General features: G+C 42.9%; 1 protein-coding gene across 3 annotated transcripts in view; it reads right to left on the minus strand.

The window, feature by feature from the left end:
* The window catches only part of GRK4 (G protein-coupled receptor kinase 4), a 97412-nt gene that overhangs the window by 82986 nt on the left and 1791 nt on the right, over positions 1–12635 (minus strand). Inside the window, exon 1 of one of the 3 annotated variants that reach the window (XM_011221440.3) lies at positions 6172–7119. The exons of the other annotated variants lie outside the window; for them this stretch is intronic. The gene's annotated coding sequence lies outside the window, so the exon portion shown is untranslated. Of the gene's footprint in view, positions 1–6171; positions 7120–12635 lie in introns of those variants that run through there. 3 annotated transcript variants of the gene reach the window in all.

Raw genomic sequence — 12635 nt, forward strand, 5'->3', positions numbered from 1 at the left:
CAAACCATGTCACTGGATAAGATCACAAGGGAGTGAGACTCCATGGACTGAGCCTTGGGAGCATTTCAATATGAAGAGGTCTAGCAAATGAGAGGCAACCAGCCAAGCAGTCTGAGAAGGACAAGCACTGAAACAGCAGAAAACCATGGAGGGCGCTGGTCTAGAAGGACGTATTGACTGAGATGACCCCCGTGATGAGCTATGTCATGTGCAGCCCACAGGTGTAGTAGGGTTAGGACCAAGAACCGACCCTGGTGATCTTGACAAGGCTGGTTTCAGTGAAGTGGTGGAGGTGAGAGCTCAGAACCCAGCACATAACTCACTCAAAACTTACTTGTTTGAAGAGTAAATGACACACACACAATAGTGCACACACACCGTGTACCTCCAAACACAGGGCCTCACCCACATTTCACTAAAAGCAGCAGTGCACACACACATACCATGAACCATCTCGGAAAGTTATCACTACAAAAGACCTCCTAACAAGGCTCCCTGGCTTGGTCTGAAGAAGGTCACAAGGTGAAGGAGAGAGAGAATGGGGTCCTCTCCATCAGTGTCTCTTTCACCTTGGACTGCTATAACAAAACACCATAGTCCGGGTGACCTAACAACAAACGCTTATTTGTCAGAGTTCTGGAGGCTGGAAATTCCTAGATCAAGGTGCTGGCAGATTCAGTGACTGGTGAGGGCCCTTCCTGGTTTGTAGCTGGCTATCTTCTCATTATGTTGTCATGGGCCTTTCCGTTACATGCACTTGAGCAGAGAGATCTCATGCCTCTCCTTCTTTTTATAAGGACATTAATTATATCATAAGGCCCCACCCTTATGACCTAATGTAACCATAATTACCTTACAAAGGCCCTACCTCCAAATACCATCACATTGGTGATGAAAGCTTCAATAATGAAATTGGGAGAGGACACAAACATTCACTTCATAGCAGCAGGCTTGGGGCACACATGCTAGTGAACCAGAGCATCCACCCTGCCCCTCAGTCAGCTGTCCTTGATTCCTAAAGTCTCCATTGACACATCAAAGCAAAGTCTAGCTCCAATTTTCTGAGCTGTCTCATCCAGGTACAGTCAGCCTCAAGATGAGTTGGGTGACACTCACCATACCATGTCAAGACAGGAAGACCAGTAGGGAAGAAACCAGGCAAGAAAAGGAAGAGCACCCATATTTAGTCATGTGACCACAGCGTATACCAACCATGGTTGGCACGACCCAGGCTATTTATACAGAAGACCGTCCATAGATCCTAAAACCTGAGTGGGGCAAAAACAAGAGGCACAGTCCACTAGGGCAGTATATTATGTCCCAAAAAGTAGACAGTGATGTGGGGCCATAGCATTTGAAGGCTCGAAGGTTTGAGGGTCCCCCTCTACAGGCTGCCTTCATCTATTTTAAAGGTACCTGTTATGGGCTGAATTTGTACCTCCTCAAAAAAGATATTTTGGAGTCCTAACCCTCAGCTAACCCCCCAAGCTTCAGAATGTGATCTTATTTGGAGACAGGATCTTTACGGAGGTAATCAAGTTAAAATGGGATCATTCTGGTAGGTCCTAATCCAATATGACTAGTGTCCTTAAAAAGGGAGACATCTGGGAGCACCTGGGTGGCTCAGTCAGTTAAGTGTCTGACTAGATTTCAGCTCAGGTCATGATCTCAGGGTCATGGGATCGAGCCCTGTCTCAGGCCCCACGCCCAGTGCACAGTCTGCTTTTCCCGCTCCCTCTGCACTTCCCCCCTGCTCGCTCTCTCTTTCAAATAAATAGATAAAATCTTCTCTTTAAAAAAGGTGGGGGGGATATCTGAACACAGGCACACAGGGACAGTGTCATGTGAAGACAGAGGCAGAGATCAGGACGGTGCACCTACAAGCCAAGGCACACCAAAGATGCCAGTGAACCCCCAGAAGCTGGGAGACAGGACTGGAACAGGTCCTGCCTCACAGCATTAGAAGGAATTAGCCCTGCCGACATCCCGATCTCGGACTTCTGGTCTCCAGAACTGGCAGAGATACGTGTTCGTTGTTTAAGCATTTAGTTTGTGGTACTTTGATACCACGGCCCTAGCAAACTAATCCAGTACCACTTCTGACCTTTCTTCTTCCTGCTCTTCCTTCCAAGTATCCGTTCCTTGCATTTGGGCTACTTCTGCTTCTGATCCAGACATAAGCAGAGGGCCCATCTCCATCTTTACTCATTCATTAACTCATCAAACATTCACAAAGCACCTACTGTAGGCCACAGTACTGTACAAATGACATCAGAGAGCCATATAAAGGGCTCAGTGAGGTGCCGACCATCCTATGGCAAATGAAGCAAGCCATGCTGGGCAACGTGCTGAAACAAGTCTGAAGAACCATACAAATCATTCTGTTTTGAGGTCAAATGTATCAAAGCATAAACTGTAATGAGACTACTAACTTATATTTTGTAGAGTAATTAATTATATACTTATCAGATAGTGAATACTATTATCGAATTAGTCTTTATAGCCATGACATAAATGTTAATGACTTTGCACGCATATATACAAAACACCTCATGTTTCTACAGAACAGTAACTTAAGAAAGATCTAATTCCAGTGTTTTTCTGTGTCTCAGGTTAAAGCCCAAACTGGGGCACCTGGGTGCTCAAGCAGTTAAGCGTCCGACTCTTGGCTTCGGCTCAGGTCATGATCTCAGGGTCCTGAGACTGACCCCCTCTTCAAGCCCCTTGTAGCGTCGGGCTCCTGCTCAGCAGAGAGTCTGCTTTCCCCCTCTCTCTCCCTCTGCCCTCCCCCCCAACTCATGTACTCTCTAAAATAAATAAATCTTAAAAAAAAAAAGAATAAAGCCAAAATTGTGTTCACTGCCACCATTTCCCTTCAAAGCTATTACCTAATTTTAATCATTACATAAAATGTGACACGAAAATATTTTAGAGTATTGGTTGCACAGACAGTTGTCCTACAAATTAGCATAAAGTCTCTAAATCCAATTTTTGGTTCACTGAGCAAGAAAGAAAAGAAGATTAGAGCCATCATAATCTAGGTACACAAATTAGAAAATACTTTATGAAAAAGCCAAACCAAACTGGTTGCTAATAAGCTGGCTGGTTTATTAACAGCTGAAACCAGCAGTAACACAATGATGGTAACAGAAGCTAGACATCATTATGTGAGAATGGGTTAACCCTTTGTTGGTTACTATTATACAAGTCACTCCAAACGTCTAATGGGTAAGAAGAAATACAAGTAAAAAGAAATACTTCATAACTCTTTCTAGAAAACCTGGTCAGGACGCCTGGGTGGATCAGTCAGTTGAGCGTCTGCCTTAGGCTCAGGTCATGATCCCGGGGTCCTGCTTTATATATTTCAAGTACTCAGATGTTAGCTACCATGATTATGTAAGACTGTCAAGCCAAAAGAAAGAAGGAGAAAAAAATAAATGTAGAAAAAATGGTAGCAAAATACATACCAAAAAATTCACATAAAATGTAAACAGGGACTAAACCTTAAATACTAAAGGAATGAGATTATTAGACTGGATAAACCATCAAAATCCAGCTATGTGTTGTTTACAAGAGACACCTGAAGCATTAAAAAAATACACCAAAAGGCTGGGGTGGGGAAAACAGCACAAAATAGGGGGGAAAAAAAGGCAGGTATAACAATAGACATGTCTGATGGAAATACAACTTAAGGCAAATGCAAATGCACTGGTGGGGTCAGAGATGCACCTTACATAATACTGAAAATAATAACCCATCAAGAAGGTACTGAAGTCATTAACTAATAAATACTTAACAGTGTCTTGGAAATGAAAGTCAATCAAATTAGGGGAAACAAATGTGAAAAATCCATGGACTTAGTGAGAAATTTCACCAAGACTTTATCATAAACTGATTAATCAAGCAGACAAAAAGCAATAAAAATAGAGGCTATTTATATAGTAACAGTAGCAAGCCTGGGCTACTAGATGAAGGTATAGGATCCTCCCCAGCAAATAAAAAACACATATTCTTCCAAAGAACAGTTAAACATTTATAAAAATTGACCATGTACCAGCTTACAAAGTATATTTCAACAAATACCAAAATATTGATATCATGAAGACCATGTCCTCTTATTATCACCAACAATAAAAAATATCGTTTAAAAAGGTGCCATGAGTTTAGAATTTCTTAAAAATCACACTCAAAAAATCAAGGCCTAACAAAGAAATCGCAATGAGAATCACTAAACATAACTGAGATGAAAAAAACCATATGAAGAAACTTGTAGCTGCTGTTAACACAATACTTAAAAGTTAGAGTCTTAATTTATTTTAAAACAAGAAAGTTTAAAAAGTAATGGGTTAAGCATTAAACTTGAATAGCTAGAGGCAAATCAAAATAAAGAACACAATATAAACAGAAATTAATAAAAAAAAGAAGCCAATAGTAATAGAGAAGAGCACATGAAACCAAAGGCTGGTTCATTGAAAAGATTAACAAAAATCTTTTGCAAGCCTAACAAAAATAAAAGACCCACACAAATAATATTCTAAATTAAAAAGATCACAGTTTCAATGGTAAAAATAGAAAGTGTTACAAGTAACATTTATGCCAAATAAATTTGAAAGCTTAGATGAAAATAATTTTCTCAGAAAACATAAATTACCAAACCTAACTCAAGAAGAAACAGTCCTGAATATCACACTAAGTATTAAAGAAATTAAACTGATAATAAAAAGAACGATCCCTATCCCTGCTTCCAAGTCAGGAGGGTCAGGGTGGGGACAGGGGAAAACTCCAAGCTCAGGCAATTTCGTGGGCAAGGTTTACCAAACCTTTAAGGAACAGACAGGCTCTATCTTATAAAATTTTTTCCTTAAAAAAATACCTTTAACAGACACAATTTTCACAATAATATGCACCAATCTTAATATTATCACTCCATGAAATGTTGCAAATGTACATACACCCACATAATTACCAGCTGGATCAATACACGTCTTTTTTAATTTCTTTTAAAAGATTTTATTATTTAAGAGGGAGAGAGCACAGAGGGAGAGTGGGAGGGAGAAGCAGACTCCCTGCTGAGCAGAAAGCCCAAGTGGGGCTCGATCCCAGGACCCTGAAATCACGACCTAAGCTGAAGGCAGACACTTAACCGACTGAGCCACCCAGGTGCCCCAGTACACATTTTCATTACCCCAGAAAGTTCCTTCCTGCCTCTGGTGTCAATCCCTTCCTTCCTCAAGGTAATTACCATTCCAATTTGTATTATCATGGATTAATGTCACTTCATATCACTGAGGATTGCTCTCTCTTCTTATTTTTTCCTTAACATAATGCTCTTCCATGTATCAGGAGCTCTTTCTTTTTACTGCTATACAGCATTACACGCATCAGTATTTCTTTATACATCCTCTCATCGGGGAACATTTGGGTTGTTTCCAGTCTAAGACTATTAGGAATAAAGCTGCTGTAAACATTCTCGAATGAGACTTTACGTGCACATTGAACTGGGTATATTCGGAAGGAGAATCACTGGATCATAGGGTAGGTGTATGTTTATCAGAAACTGTCAGGTTCTCCAGTTTTGCACTCCAACGAGCATTGTGAGAGCTCCAGCTGCTGACACCCCACATCTGCACTAACACTTGATATTGCCAAGGAATGCAGGAGGCCTCCAGAAGCTGGAAAGAGCAGGAAAATGGATTCCCCCATAGAACCTCCAAAATGACTTTGTAATAGCACTCCAACAGGTCTGAAGAGCAAACTCGCCTCAAGCTTACTCACTCTTGGCTTGCTGACCTAACTCCCTTGGTCTGTAAAAGAACCAACCTCTTCCAATTTGCAGACCACTGGCCTTCAGGAGTGAAGGACCAAACTTTCCCAGAAGATGAGGCCTGGCCACATTCAAAATCAGCTGCCACTGATGCCAGCGAGTCTATTCAGGGCCCCGCCAACACTGGACTCACTGCCTGAGCACCTGCTGCTCTTGCATGTAGCCCCTCTCTTCTCCCCCGCCCCCCGCCTTCCCCTCTAAAACCCTCCAGCTTGGCCTGGACAGGGAAGACGGTCTTTGAGACATCTGTCCACCTGCATTCCAGGTTGCCAGATTCCTGACTAAAGCAACTTTCCTTTCTCACTGTCACTTGTCTCTAGGGTATTGATTTTTGAGGGCAGACAAACCTGAGTTCTGAACTGGTTCCCTGTCCGGTCACATTCTCCCTAGAAGCTCCAGAAAGGAATGCAGCCCTTCTGACATCTTGATTTTAGCTTAGCAAGACCCATTTCAGACTTCTGACCTCCAGAACTGTAACACAACAAATCTGTGTTATTTTAAGCCATTTAGTTTGTGGTAACTTGTTATAGCAGCAATAGGAAAACTAATACAGCAAGTGGGGGAATGGGAGATTTGTGCAATGTATATTTGCATCCAGATTACATAAAAAATTGCTATAAATCAATGAGATACTCTGCCCTCATTGTGCAGAAGATATGACAAGCAATTCACAAAGATGAAAGTTGAATCACCCTCATCATGAAAAGATGTTCAATCTCCCTGGTAATTAGGAAAATGCAAATTAAAACAGTGTTAGACTGGTTTATATCTTACCACCCCACCCTCACCCCCAAATTCACATGCTGAAGCCCTAACCCTCAATGTAACTATAGTTGGAGATAGGGGCTTCAGGGAGGTAACTAAGGCTAAATGAGGTCAGCCAGCTAGGGCTCTGACAGGTGTATTCATAAGAGGAGGAGTCACCAGAAAAATCCGTTTCTCAGCATAAACAGAGAGGAAAGGCTATGGGAGAACACAGGGAGAAGGCAAGCTTACACATGCCAGGAAGAGAGTCCTCACCAGAAATCAACCATGCTGGTACCCTGACCTTGGACTCCTAGCCTTCAGAACTGTAAAAACGAAACAAAACAAAACAAAACAAAACCAAAAAAACACAAAAAAACCCCAACCATTTCTGTTGTTTAAACTGCCCAGTCCGTGTTATTTTGTTATGGCAGCCCAAGCGGACTAATATAAACAGTAAGGTAACACTCCATCCCCTTTGGGAGCAAAAGCCTTAAGAGTCTGAGAATTCCGGGGCGCCTGGGTGGCACAGCGGTTAAGCGTCTGCCTTCGGCTCAGGGCGTGATCCCGGCGTTACGGGATCGCCCCACATCAGGCTCCTCCGCTATGAGCCTGCTTCTTCCTCTCCCACTCCCCCCTGCTGTGTTCCCTCTCTCGCTGGCTGTCTCTATCTCTGTCAAATAAATAAATAAAAAATCTTTAAAAAAAAAAAGAGTCTGAGAATTCCAATAATTTTTTAAGTTATAAAGATAACCAATACAGGAATTTAAAATAGTGATGTAACTACACGAATGAGGGAGAAAGAAGATGGAGGAGCTGGTTTAAGGGAGCTATGTCCTCATCCAACAGCATAAAGCTAACAGAATCCAAATTGACAAGCACTACTCTTTAGAAATGCAACAGTAACCACCAGAATAACTAAAACAGAAATCATGAAAGAATCAATGTGGTTGCACCTGAGGGGAGTGGGATCTTCATCTGCTCCTGCTGCTATAACAAAATACTATGCACGGCACGTGGGGCAGGCGGGTAATAAATAACACGTGTTTTTCACAGTTCTCGAGACTGGAAGTCCATGACCAAGGTGCACAGATTCAGCATCTGGTGAAAACCTGCTTCCTGGTTCACAGATGGCTCTCTTCTCACTGTGTCCTCATATGGTGCAAGGGGCCAGGGAGCTCTTTGGGGTCTGTTTTATAAGGGTACTAATCCCTTCTATGAGGGCTCTACCTTCATGACCTAAGCACTTCCAAATACCATCATATTGGGGATTAGGTTTCAACATGTAAATGGGTGGGGGAGGAATAAACAGTCTAGAAGAGGAAGATGAGGAAGGCTAGGGCTTTCTGTCAGAAGTCCTTTTATTCTCTGATTTTTTTTAATTTTTTAAATTTTTTTTAAAGATTTCATTTATTTGACAGAGATAGAGACAGCCAGTGAGAGAGGTAACACGAGCAGGGGGAGTGGGAGAGGAAGAAGCAGGCTCCCAGAGGAGGAGCCTGATGTGGGGCTCCATCCCAGAATGCTGGGATCACGCCCTGGGCTGAAGGCAGACGCTTAACGACTGAGCAACCCAGGCGCCCCATTCTCTGATTTTTAAAATTATGGATTCTTTGGAATTTTTTTTTTTAATTAGTAGAACAGAACCAGTCAAGAATTCTGTTCCTAGCTTGATGAAGGGACATGAGAAGGCTGTCCTTTTGGGAACATGCTGTGTTTAACCCAATGAAGCACTTGAAGGAAAGTGCATGAGCATGGAAGGCAAATACAATAAACAGGGAGCAGAGAGGCTCCAAGTCCCTTTCTTCTAGAGCCAGAGTGACATCAGAAGGCCCTGCCACATCACCAAATGCTTTACCATCACTTTCAGCTCTGGTATGGACTCCCGATGTAACTCTGAACAACGCTGTTGGCTCTGTAGTTCTCGTGGCTTAAACACAATGTCTCTGAATGTCTCCTTGTCAGATGAGAATCCAGTGGCCCCACCTTCCCTGCCACATCCCAACTTCTGTCAACTGTGCTTTCACGCTGTCCAACCAGCCAAAGAGCGACATTCCCACATCTAGAATGCTAATTTCAGGCCAGAAGCTAAAGACAAAACATCAACCCATTTCCATTAAAAGCAGCAAAGCGAGGAAGTCTTTCAACAGACAGCATTACATGATTGGTTAGAGCATGCGTTTGGGGCCAGATAGACCCAGGCTGACCCCTGATGCTCCCATTTACTAATGATGTGACCTTGAGCAAGTCACTTCTCTTTCCCTCATCTGTGAAAGGGGATAACACCTGCCCCCAGAGGTTGGGGGGAGGGGGTGGTGGGGTGCCACCACTTCAGCAGCCTTGTCGACCTGGCAAATCTAGTGCACACAAATCCTCACCAAAAAAGATCTAGGATTACCCTGCAAACGCTCAAGCACAATGTCTCTGCCAGGAAGTGAGAGAAATCAGCACAGGAGTAAGGGGGCAACAAACGTAGTACTGCCATGTGTTCTTTGAACTAGGAACTTTCTTTCAATTTGGTAAAAACAAATAGTTTCCATTCTAAAAAACAAAACAAAACAAAACAAAACCACACGTGCCTGGCCTTTTGCTAACATCACAACTAGTTGTGGGTGACCCTGCTGTCTTCGCTAGTGATGAGCATGTAAACACTTGAGAGGGGAACCAGAGGCTGCTTTGGAGATATAATCACATTTTAATACTGATTTAATAAAAACAGAAATATTAAATTCAAAATGAAATAAAAAGCACTCACTATTGACATTCCAAACTTGAATAAAATCTCAGTTTTTGTTCCCTATTTCCAGACCACTAGTCTAAAAAGACAGCGTAGCGTCAAACCTTAATTTCTGGTTATCACGGGTATTGAAAGAATCCCTGAGATGTGCTCCTGTCCTCAGTCACGGTCGGCATTTTCAGAGCATATGCTGGGCGCCAGCACAGCGCTAGATGCTAGTGACACAGATGGGGAGACCCAGAGCTGCCTCAAGCCAGCCCAGTGCAGCAACAGCTGACCCTGGGCATGACGGTGGCACAAAAGATGGAATGAGCAAGCCTCCTGCAGAAGTCACAGTTCTGGGAAAGACACTCGAGCTGGAACATGGAGGAGGAGCAAGACTTCACCAGGCGGGAAGGTGTGCAGGGTTGTAATACACTCAGCCACAGATGGCCAAGGAGAGCAGAGCAGGTCACTGAGGTCAGGGAGGACACTGTGGGGGTCCTGGAATAGAGGTCTAGGGTCACATTTTAAACAGAAGATTAAGAGAACAAATCTGTTTTAGAAGGAGTGTTTTAGCAGCACTGGGGATAATAAGGGAGAAGAAAGTCTGGAAACAGGCCAGCTAGGAAATTCTGGCCCTCGGTCAACTTAAGAGCTATAGGGGACCATGGCATTGGCGGCGGGGGGGGGGGGTTGTTGGCGGTGTGCCCTGGGTGAGGACAGACAGGAATGGACATGAGAAATAACAAAGCTTAAGGCTAAATGAGGTTCAAGGACCTCCCACACGTGAGAATTCAGGAAAAGAAAAGCTATGCTTTTGGGAAATCTAAGAATGAGAACGGACTAGAGACAAAGAATGAGGTTCGAGGTCAATTAAATTAACACAACTGCATGTTCAAGTGCCACCCTTCATCATGACACTGGACATAACAACAAAATCTACAACCACAACTACTACGCTTTACTTTTCTGAGCGCCAAGCACTGTGCCTCGTTATCCCATGCAATTCTCTTTTTTTTTTTTTTTAAAGATTTTATTTATTTATTTGACAGAGATAGAGAGCCAGCGAGAGAGGGAACACAAGCAGGGGGAGTGGGAGAGGAAGAAGCAGGCTCATAGCGAAGGAGCCCGATGTGGGGCTCGATCCCATAACGCCGGGATCACGCCCTGAGCCGAAGGCAGACGCTTAACCGCTGTGCCACCCAGGCGCCCCCCATGCAATTTCTCTTAACACCGCGAAGTAGAATTATCATCAGTCCAGTTTTACAGGTTAGGAGAGGAGGGAAAGGACTGCCAGGTATAACGACCATGAAGAATTTGGCATGCTGCCTGGACAGAGCAAACCTGCACTGATGTTAGCTATCCATATTAACCATTAGGCTCTCCAGCAAACTTGGAACACACTTTATTCCCTCCAAATGCAGCCAATCCTTTAGTTTTCAATATGAATTTCACCTTCTCCTTCTTGAATTTAGCAAAATAACAAATCACCCCCTTAATCTCCAATTGTTTACCAAGTACTGATTATATGGCCAGCCAGCACTAAAAGGAATAAAAAATCAAGGTTAAACTTATGCCCTGACCACACACGGATCACAATTTAGCAGGACAATCAGGGACTACACCCTGTTCTGAAACCCAAGTTCCAAACTCCCCGAGGGCAGAGAGTGCTTCCAAGCTGGAAGAATAAGAGCAAGCTACAGAGATGAAGATAAACTGGATTCTAGAAGGGGGAAAAGAATTGAACAAGAAGAAAGCAAGGAGGTCCCGCTGCACAGAAGGTTGGAATACCAGGCAAACAAGAACATATCCAAATGAACACAAAAGTTGTTTATTTTTTTTTTACAACAAAAATGCATTAAGTAGCCCTTGGGTGTGGGATCAAATGAAGTGCAATGAAGGAAACAAAAATATTAGCTACTATACTTCTGGAATCAAGGGATTGATAAGCTACTTCTAGAAACCGCTTACAACCAAAATCCTGGGAGGAAGCCTCAGCAAGAGAAAGCATGAATGATACCAGGTGTATTAACTATACGTCAGATGCTAAACAACTGCCAATCACACTATCGTCTGAAATCCAAATGGAATACTACACAGAAGACCGAAATCCACACTAAATGTACATATCCTTATTCTTCTCTCTGCATTTATGCTGCCAACTTCTCCAAGAGAGAAAATAAGGAGAAAGTCTCCTCAGAAGTATGATGTGAAACAATTTAAGGTTATCATTTGAAGCCATGAAAGATCACAAATTGCTTAACAAATGTATAACACAGGAAAAATATTCTAATTGTAAACAACAACAACAGAATGATCATTTTCTACTTTCTTTTTTTTTTTTTTTAAAGATTTTATTTATTTACTCGACAGAGATAGAGACAGCCAGCGAGAGAGGGAACACAGCAGGGGGAGTGGGAGAGGAAGAAGCAGGCTCATAGCGGAGGAGCCTGACGTGGGGCTCGATCCTATAACGCCGGGATCACGCCCTGAGCCGAAGGCAGACGCTTAACCGCTGTGCCACCCAGGCGCCCCCATTTTCTACTTTCTTAAAGTGTGCCTGGCAAAGTGACAAACAACTTTTGCAATGCAGCATTATCTGCCAACATTCCTGAAAAGGAGGAACAGTTTTAAACCCCTTCTGTTTGAGAACAAAAAGAGAGAGATGGATTTTATTTGAAATAAATCAAGAAAATGACTGGACTCACTCAAAATATTAAGTCAACAGTGTAATTCCCAAGACCAACATGTAACCGCTGTGCTATGTACACTCCTTTCAAACGTTAATTTTCTAATGCATGAGCCAGAGAAACTAAATGAGGAACTAGCCATGAACAGACAGGTCCAAGACACTTCCTAGGGGATAAGGCATGAGATGCTCACGCCAACAAACAGTTTCAACCTGGGAGAACAGCCCTAAATTATAACCAACACTCAGCATATAGTCATCTTTCCAATATTTCCTATTTAACTTCTCTAAGCATTAACCACACAGACATAACGACTCTTTCTGAACACAGGAGTAAACACTCCCCGAGGACGAGGGGCAGACCTCATAACAATTACACCACTATGAGCTAATATTTTAGGAAACAAAAATCAAAACTCTTTTGAAAGTATCACTGCAGTCCTAGGCTTTACAGCAGAAAACACATGTTTTATGTATTTATTTATTTTTTCTAAAAGATTTTATTTTATTTATTTGACAGAGACAGCCAGCAAGAGAGGGAACACAAGCAGGGGGAGTGGGAGAGGAAGAAGCAGGCTCACAGCAGAAGAGCCTGATGTGGGGCTCGATCCCATAACGCTGGATCACGCCCTGAGCCGAAGGCAGACGCTTAACCGCTG

The sequence above is a fragment of the Ailuropoda melanoleuca genome, chromosome 11, assembly GCF_002007445.2.
Source record: "Ailuropoda melanoleuca isolate Jingjing chromosome 11, ASM200744v2, whole genome shotgun sequence".
NCBI classification, from domain to species: domain Eukaryota; kingdom Metazoa; phylum Chordata; class Mammalia; order Carnivora; family Ursidae; genus Ailuropoda; species Ailuropoda melanoleuca.